The 9679-nt window shown below is 40.9% G+C and overlaps 2 pseudogenes; both read left to right on the forward strand.

Annotated features, from left to right (window-relative positions):
- Nucleotides 1-9679, forward strand: part of LOC102782143 (NACHT, LRR and PYD domains-containing protein 3-like) — a 305914-nt pseudogene that overhangs the window by 106644 nt on the left and 189591 nt on the right.
- On the forward strand, nt 630-6057 carry LOC148098522 (uncharacterized; annotated as a pseudogene).

Raw genomic sequence — 9679 nt, forward strand, 5'->3', positions numbered from 1 at the left:
TCGTTGTGTTCCTACTAGTGCTGTCAGCGTTAATCTCGTTAAAATGACATTAATGCCATAACGTGGCAAATCTCTGTTAACAAGTTACTGCGGATTGCCCCGTGATTGGGGCTGGATGTTAATGAGCTAACTGCGCTAACGCACTAGTTCCCACAAATTGAGCATTGCGTGGCACATCCGACATACTGTTTTAATTTGTCCATGATGCGTTTACCATCAGGGTCATGCTTCAGATGACCAAGATAGTTCCAAACGCCAGATCTGAATGAGGGTGGGGGAGGTTCAATTTCGGGTAGCGTTGAGACAGTTGCCATGTTGCAACGAGTTTAGCTTCTGTCTTGCTAGCTTGCGCTGCGCTCAATGGATCTGCACTCGACAGTGCTGCCTAGGCAGAGTAGTCGAACGCAGATCCACTGAGCGCTCAACACAGACAGCATCGTCAGAAGAAAAGTTGATAAAATAAATAAAAAAATGTTGTATTGTTCAATACATATGTGTACAGAACCGAAAGCACTGTATCGAACGGTTCACACACACACACACACACACACACACACACACACACACACACAAACATTTTAATTTTAATTTATTTTAATCAATAAATCGATAATCAAAACCCACCCCTACTAGCAGGCAGGGCATACATGGAACGCCATAACCAAGTGGCTGGAAAACTATACAGAAACATCTGTGCTGAATACGGCCTGGAAGTCCCAAGGTCAAATTGGGAGACTCCCACTGGGGTCGTGGAGAATGACCGAACTAAAATCTTGTGGGACCTCCAGATGTATACGGACAAAATGGTGATGGCTTACCAACCAGACATAGTGGTGATGGAATAAAAGAAGAAGACAGCTGTGGTGATAAACGTAGCATTTCCGAATGACAGCAACATCAGGAAGAAAGAAACTTGAGAAATACAGAAGTCTCAGAGAAGAGATCAAGAAGAATGGTGGGTGAAGGTAACAGTGGTCCTAGTGGTAATTGGAACACTAGGTGTGCTGACTCTCAAGCTAGGCGAGTGGCTCCAGCAGATCCCAGGAACATCATCTGAGATCTCTGTCCAGAAGTGCACAGTCCTAGGAACAGCTAAGATACTGCGCATGGCCCTCAAGCTCCCAGGCCTCTGGTAGCAGATTTGAGCTTGTAGGATAGATCTCCCTTATGGGCGAGAGGGGAATTGTGTTTTGTTTTTGTTTTGTTTTTTGCCAATTTCAAATGTGATTTATGCTAAAAAGAAATTCTAGGTTCAAAATTGAAACCTGTTTTATAACATAAGTAATAAATTCAAATGAGTGATACTTCGCACTAACAACATTCCCAAAGGAAGATATGCAAATTATGTTCATTAAGTCAATTACATTACATGTAAAATTCCAAACGAGTAATCCTCCATTCCAAGTTCAGATATACGCTATTGGTAAGAAATCACATGATCAAAGCAGAGGGCATGATGGGTTGGAAGATCTGAATGCCAAGATCCCCGTAGGTTATATGCAGAGCTGTTAGTGTTTCAGTTGAAGATTGTGGAATTGCATAGAGGTAAGTTGGGATAAAATTCACTAAGTCCTTCCAACTGTAAGATCCCAATCCCTAATCTCTTTTGTAACATTTAAATACTAAAATTCCAACTATTAAATATAAATCACTAATGTTTAAAAGATTTTAATTTCCCTGTTTCCCATTATTCTTATTTCGTTTTTTTTTTTTTTTTTCATTTTTTTTAGGTTTCCTTTCTTAATTCCTATGTGAATGGTGACATATTGTCACAGTCAAGAAACAAGTGAGTAACAAAATGTTTTTATTTTGTTCATACTTTTATACCTTGTAGCACCACACATTAAGACCTATGTAATTGTCTGTGAGCACCCATTGAATTTATTTTAATCGTACTATCTGCGTATCATTTTGAGTGAAAAATGTTTTTAGGCTTCATCTGCCTGCTAGGCAGATTATATGTGTCAAATCAAAAAGGAACATAGCCCTACAGTAAATAAGGACACATACAGAAATCAGCGCATAGAGACATTGACCCTTTAAATTCTTTAACACTAACATCTTTTTCAACAGTTCTTCTTTGCTGAAGGGCTCAATCCATTTTTTAGAAATTTGTTTAAAAATAAGTGAAATATAAATCAATTATTCATCCATCCAAATCTCTAATTCTTCCAATCCTTAAATATTATTCCCTAATTCTTCTAAATCTTGTATCCCAAGTAATAGCTATTCTAAGAATTAAAAACATATCACTAAAAGTTTAAACACCACATTTTACCACCATTCAAAGTAATTCTTTAATTATTTTATAATTATATCATAAATTTAGAAGTATACATCTTAACCTTTAAGAATTTAAGATTAGACCAATAATGAATTTGTTTTGAACATACTGTCTGCAAATTGTTTAACAAGTCAAACATTATTTTGTAGACAGACAGATTTGTCTTTTGGACATGAAGGGGAGTTAAGCTCAACAGTGAGTACATTCATATACACATTAGTGTAACTACATATTCACGCATATATTTCTTTATCAAAAGATATACTTATTTTTTGAAAGAGACAGTTTTTTTAAAATAGTTAACAACTGTCAGCAAATATACTGCCTTAAAAATTTTAATCACCTTATTTACATTTAATATAAATACACTGAAGTTTTAAATTGTTCAGCATTGCCTGCACCTTCAGAGGATTTATGTTTACTTGGATTTTAAAATAATTGTTTATAACATTTAAAAAACGTTTTAAAAATCTATTTTATAAAAGAGAGGATATTGAATTAAAACTAAAACTATGTATGAGGAGCTACCAGTATTTGTGTCACGGGACCGAGTGGTCTGTACTGAACTGGACTCAGGCGCAGAAACCCAGAGCAGAGACAGCAGATGGTGTAACAATATTTTATTAGGCTTAAGTGCTAGAAACGTAGCAAGGACAAAAACAATAAGATGTGGAGTTTGACGTGGCGTGGCCTGGGAAACGTGGCTAGGGTGAGGGAATGGGGCCTGAGATGCAGAGTGGAGCTGAGCAGGGAACAGTCACACTGAAGAGAGAAGACAGTGGAGTTAGGGAGGTAGTGGAGGCAGCTCTGAAGTGGTAAGTTGTAAGCAGTGTTGGGACTAACGCGTTATTAAGTAACGCGTTACAGTAACTACGTTATTATTGTGGTAACGAGCACGGTAACTAGTTATTATGCCAAAATCAGGAACGTGTTAGTCGTTACTGGGATTTAGATAGGCTCGTTACTCGTTACTTCGTGTGGTGGCTATCGTGGAGCTTCCACAGATTCTGTAACATTAGCAAGTGGTGGAGGCCAGCAGGTGGATGAGGGAAAGGGGATGCAGAAGGAAAAGAGACCCGAGGCGGCCGCCGGTCCAAGTGTGAACTGAACTTCAGGTAAGAAGTTATGACCTGCAGTCTATCTGGGTCAGATATAAACCAAGTTTAGGTGGAGTTTATTTTCATTATTCTGACTTTTTCCGTACTGCGTACTAGCTAGCATGACGGAGTTTCTATACAGCTGGGTGGGTGCTATGAAGTTAATGATGTTGAACTTTATTTTGTTCATAAGTTATTAGAGTTGCCAATCGTCCCGTCTGGTTTTCAGAGAAAATATTACGCGTTTCTTATTGAGGTGAAAAGGAACACAGTTTGTCCCGTAATTCAGCTACAATGAAAAAGACACAAAGCTGGAGTTATTCTGTGTCTTTGCTGCACAGCTGCCTCTTCTTTCATTCCGCCCCCCCCCCCCCTTTCCCGTTTCTACTTCAATCATGAAAACTGATCAATGATCAGCTGATCGGCTCTCGTTTGTTTATCGACCACTTTGTGCCAGAAAGAGGAAACCAGTCACGTTAAACAACAGCAGCACGTTTAAGCTTGATCAGCTGTTGTTAGAATTTATTTAATATTAATTTCTAGTATCAGCTGATGTTTGCTGGAGCCACAGCTGCAAAAAAGCTGCTGGTCATGATATCGGTTTGGTTATCTGGTGAGAGAGAAACATGAAGATGAAATCAGGAGACGTCCTTACTGAATCATCAGAGCTGAACAGGTGATGGAGAAACAGGTTTACCTTTTTGGTAACATAAATGAGTTGAAGGGAAGTTATGAACTGTTTCTGAAAGACAGATAACTCCAGGATCCTTTTCTAAGTAGTAACACCTGGTAACTGTGCAGGTGCGGATCTAGCAAAGTTTTGCCAGGGGGGCAGGTAGGGCTTTAACAGGGAGAGGTGGGCACAAAGAAATACTTTTCTTTCTTATTCTCATTTAAAATGTCTCGCTTTTAAAAAATAATAATCTGAATCTTACAAAGGATTGATAGATTGATGCATATATACCATCAAAACAGTGTACATCACTGTCACAACAGCGTTTGTTTTCATTCAAAGGCTTTATGATTTTTCCTATAATGGTGGGCCAGTCTCTAGTCAAAATGCCCGGGCTGATTTTTTGTCCCAGTCCAGCCCTGTATGCAGCTCATCTGCAGTCTGGTGTTACCTACATCTTCCTATTCAGAAGGCAGAATTTCCGAGTTCTGAGTACAATCAAAGCACCACGACTGCAGTTTTTGTGTTGGATGTAAAAGGCACACATGACGCTGTGACGTAGGCTAGAATCATGGCAGCAGTCAATGACGGTCCAGGCGTGGGATTTCTCTCGTGGAAATATGCACATTATCTTTTCCTTTCTATTGGTTGGTGGCACAGTGCACTTGTGGCAAGTAAGCAAGCTAGAAGACTGGCAAAGTTGTGGAAGCAACACATTAACAAGAGAATTCTGAGTAAAACCAAAGTTACTTTCCCTAGTAACTAGTTACTTTGAAAATTACAAGTAACTTGAAGTAACTGAGTTACTTTTGATAGAAGTAACTAGTAATGTGACTAAGTTACTATTTTAAAGTAACTTACCCAACACTGGTTGTAAGTATAGCAATTCTTAGTTGCAGTAGGGGACACAGAGTGTTGAGAGGGGAGTGACGAGAATCCAGGGGAGCTTAGTGGCGTTGCAAGGCTGACCCGAGATCTGGGGTCTTCAGATGGAGTGTGATGGCAGGAGGGCAGGCAGGTGAGGCACAGAGTGATTTTCCAAGTGATTGCTTGGTATCATGAGTCCGGAGGTAGAGCGTGAGCCAAGGTGAATCCAGCAACTGCAGCACAAGAAAGTCTTGTTAACAAGATAATCACAGAGAGAACTTGAAGCATAAGGGCCTGTTACCAACATGGGTTGATGACGAACTGGCAGTGAATGAACATCAATGTGTGGCTTAAATCCCTCTGGCTTGATTGCCTGCAATTGGCTCCAGATGTGCGGGAGCTGGAGGAGGTGGCCCTGTCCAGGGGCGGATCCCAGGTAGGTTCAGGAGGCTTACGAAAATTCCAGCCACCCACCGCAGACCATGACAATTTGCTACACTACCAGCAAGGGAATTTTCTTTAGAATACGCATTCCTGACAGAAACACACCTAAATAAATGAATTAATCTCACCCCAACCATTCGTGGCAAATGGCCGTCCCTCCCCCGTCCTGCCAGATGTTTTGTCCTTTTAAAAGAAGATTTTCCTTTCTCACTTCTCACAATTGCTCCAAGACAGTAGGAACAGTTACTGACCAAACTAAATTAAATAAATACAATATACTATACGGTTACTAAATATAACAGAATAGCTCTAATAGGTATAAATAGTTGTAATAATAAAAACCCCAATATACTGCACAAATTAAATATATATAGTTGACATTGAGGTAATGTAAAGGTGTAAAATTTCCCTTTCTGTGTAGAGCATGTGCAGATAATAAGGCTGTATAACTATGGCAGTGTGTACAGGGCTTTAGTTGGGGAAGTTGCACAGAGATATCGAAAGGCAGGAATTATTTCTTGTGTCGTTCAGTGGTGCATTTGTCAGCCTTTCACTGAGCGTACTCCTGTGACCAGCACGTCATGGAGTGGCTGGCATTGTCCAGCATTGTGCTTGTTTCGGACACCATGTGCCTTACCCAGACCAGCCTGAGGGACTCCGACTCCATCCTCACAACATTACTGGCCTTGTGAACCAGTTTATTGAGCCAGTTGGCATTTGCAACCCTCAACCTGCTGCCCCAGCATGCAACAGCAAAGAGGATGGTACTGGCCACAACAAACTCATCAACAAAATCCTCAGCCACCTCAAAAAATTACTTGGGCCCTCTAGAGTGCAGTAGTGTTTTCTACCCAATCCATGTTTTTTTCAATGTGTACTTATATTTACAGTGCTCCACCCTTTGGATAGAAACAGGGATCACAAGTTTCCTGGTCTTCAGTCAATTCTTTGGTCTTTCTTACATTGAACAGCAGAATCATCTGCAGGTATGTCTTTTCCGGGCCGGTGCACAATCTCTATGTCGTATCTCTGCAGCTGTAACAGCATGCGCTGCAGACGAGCAGGGGCTACAGAGATTGGCTTCTTCAGTATGTGCTCCAATGGCTTGTGGTCCGACTCGACGATGACTCTTCTGCCATATATGTAGGTGTGGAAACGCTTCTTTTTCGATCTGTGCATAGTTAACCACTGTTGGGGTCAGTGTCTTTGAAGAATATGCTATTGGGTGTCCGTCCTGCATCAACACAGCTCCCAAACCATACTTGGATGCATCTACCTGTAGGCGTAGCTCCTTGGTCATGTCGTAGTATGCCAGTATGGGGCCTGCTTCTCTGGTTATGAGATCCTTCATTTGCTGGAAGACTCTGTTGTGATTCTGATCCCAGACGAACTCCAAGTCTTGCTTGAGCAGCTGACGCAGCGGTACTTCTGATAGTCGTGGTGCGAATCTGGACAGGTAGTTTGCCATTCCAAGAATTGTCTCGAGCTCATTCTTATTGAATTGGGCGATCGTGGCTCAAGAGTTGGCAGTTCGTCTTGTAATCGGAAGGTTGCCGGTTCGAGCCCTGGCTCGGACAGTCTCAGTCGTTGTGTCCTTGGGCAAGACACTTCACCTACTGCCTACTGGTGTTGGCCAGAGGGGCCGATGGCGCGATATGGCAGCCTCGCCTCTGTCAGTCTGCCCCAGGGCAGCTGTGGCTACAGCTGTAGCTGCCTCCACCAGTGTGTGAATGTGAGAGTGAATGAATAGTGGAATTGTAAAGCGCTTTGAGGGGTCCCAAAAAGCGCTATATAAATGCAATCCATTATTATTATTATTATTATTCTCAGGAGGCGGCATGTCCTTGATGGCCTGTAGTTTCTTTGGGTCTGGCTGGATGCCCTCCCGGGTGAGTTTGTGTCCAAAGTAACTCACTTCTGTGGCACCTATGACACATTTCTCTGGATTGAGACCAGTGTTGGGAAGGTTACTTTTAAAATGTATTCCACTACAGATTACAGAATACATGCCCCAAAATGTATTCTGTAACGAATTCCGTTACGTTACTCAATGAGAGTAACGTATTCTGAATACTTTGGATTACTTAATATATTATCATGCTGTTTACAACTACATGAATGTACTATTGCTGTGATTTATTACTGTTACTGAAGGTTCGCGGCTCCGAACCGTAGTAAAGGGACCTCTGGCTAATACGGCGGGTTCTGTGTCGGGCTCGTAGCTGAAAACTAGCTTTACTTTGTTGTCTGGGTCAAGTTTGCTAGCGAGAGACAGAGAGAGGCGTTGAAAGGCTGCTCCAACAGAACTTATTGTTTTTGGAGGAAAACACGAACACGGTGTACAGTCGAGTCTTAATAGCTTACTTACAACTAGAGAGGGCACGATACCACTTTTTTATGTCCGATACCGATACCGATATCATACATTTGGATATCTGCCGATACCGATATGAATCCGATATAGTGTGTTTTTTAATCAACAAAAATGTTTTTTTAATATCTTGCTGCTTTTTGTATAAGTTCATACTCAAGTTAAAAAACAACAACAACACTTAAGCGATTCTGTTATACCTGTATGTTTAAAAAAAAACAAAAAAAAAAAACACACTGCACCCAAACTATTTCATAGCTCAGCAACACTGATCAATCTAATAAAGTTAAACCTGCACCATCCTTCCTATTCTGGTATTTTAAAGAGTACTTAGCAGAAATATTAAGCAACCTAACTAATAGGGTTGCAAACTCCCAGCAAAAGAAAATAGGGAACCACCCTCTTCCTCATGATGCTTAATCAATGTAATCAACTTTAATTTGATGCAGGGTGAAAAAAATTCACAGAAATAAATTATTTTTCAAGAATAATTAAATAGATTCAACATCTTTCTTCAACAGAATTGCAGAATTCACAGATGGTACTTTCCCAAAGGAAAAAGTACTACAGCTTACTAGGGTATATTAGACTTAACAGTTATTATATACAGTAATGGACTTCTATACATTTTACATCAGATTAAAACTTTGGGTGTAAGATTCATATAATTATTAAATAATTAAAAGCTAGATATTTTAAATGAGAATAAGAAAGAAAAGTATGTCTTTGTGCCCCTTTTCCCTGTTCATGCCCTATCGGCCCCCCTGGCTAAACTTTGCTAGATCCGCCCCTGCACAGTTACCAGCCGTCAGCTACGTAGAAAAAGATCCTGGTCTAGAAAGGAATATTAAAACAATTCTAACAACAGCTTATCAAGCTTAATAGTGCTGCTGTTGTTCAGCCGCTGGTTTCCTCTTTCTGGTGCAAAGTGGGCCAAAAACAAAGAAGAGAATTCTCCGGGGAATATGCCCTTGAATACATCAGCAAACTCCTCCATGACACTTGTGGTCTGTACTGACATGACCAGCTTGACTAGGTTTAGATCCAGGCATGGTCTCAACCAAGGGACAATCAGCACGGAGTGCAAACATTATGAACAATACAACAATTATGACCAGTGTTGTGGGTAAGTCTAAATAAAGTAGATAAAATGATATACTTACTTATACAGAGTCTTGGTAGTCCTACTGACACCCAAAGTATCAGAGTCAAAGTCAACTACAAATTAATCATATACATACATACGCTATCCAGCTGCTAACAAAACCCTAATCATGGCAGCACAGGCACAAGCTCTGAGACACGATCCATAGAGGCTGGGGTCTATCACACCAGACAAAACCCCATGTGAAGTCTGTGTAAAGATGCCCCTGAGACAATCCAGCACATAACAGCAGGGTGCAAGATGCTAGCAAGTAGGGCATACATGGAATACCATAACCAAGTGGCTGGAATAGTACACAGAAACATCTGTGCCAATATGCCCTGGAAGTCAAAATGGGAGACGCACACTAGGGTCGTGGAGAATGACTGAACTAAAATCTTGTGGGACTTCTAGATGCAGACAGAAAAAATGTTGATGGATAACCGACTGGACTACTACTGTTTTCTTTCTTCTGTGGAAATCACAGAAGAAGATGGCTGTAGTGTTAGACGTAGCATTTCCGAATGACAGCAACATCAGGAAGAAGGAACACAAGAAGCTTGAGAAATACAGAGGGCACAGTCCTAGGAACAGCTAAGATACTTTTGTATCTCAATCATCTTTTGTATGTATTATTTTAGGGTCTATCTTACAATATAAAGCACCTTGAGGTGACCGTTGTTGTGATTTGGCACGATATAAATAAAATTGACCTGAAATGAATTGAATACTGCACAGGGCCCTCAAGCTCCCGGGCCTCTTATAGCAGACCTGAGCTTGAAGGACAGACCGACTCACC

Source organism: Neolamprologus brichardi, chromosome 15 (assembly GCF_056152115.1).
Source record: "Neolamprologus brichardi isolate AB-2024 chromosome 15, ASM5615211v1, whole genome shotgun sequence".
In the NCBI taxonomy this organism is placed as follows: domain Eukaryota; kingdom Metazoa; phylum Chordata; class Actinopteri; order Cichliformes; family Cichlidae; genus Neolamprologus; species Neolamprologus brichardi.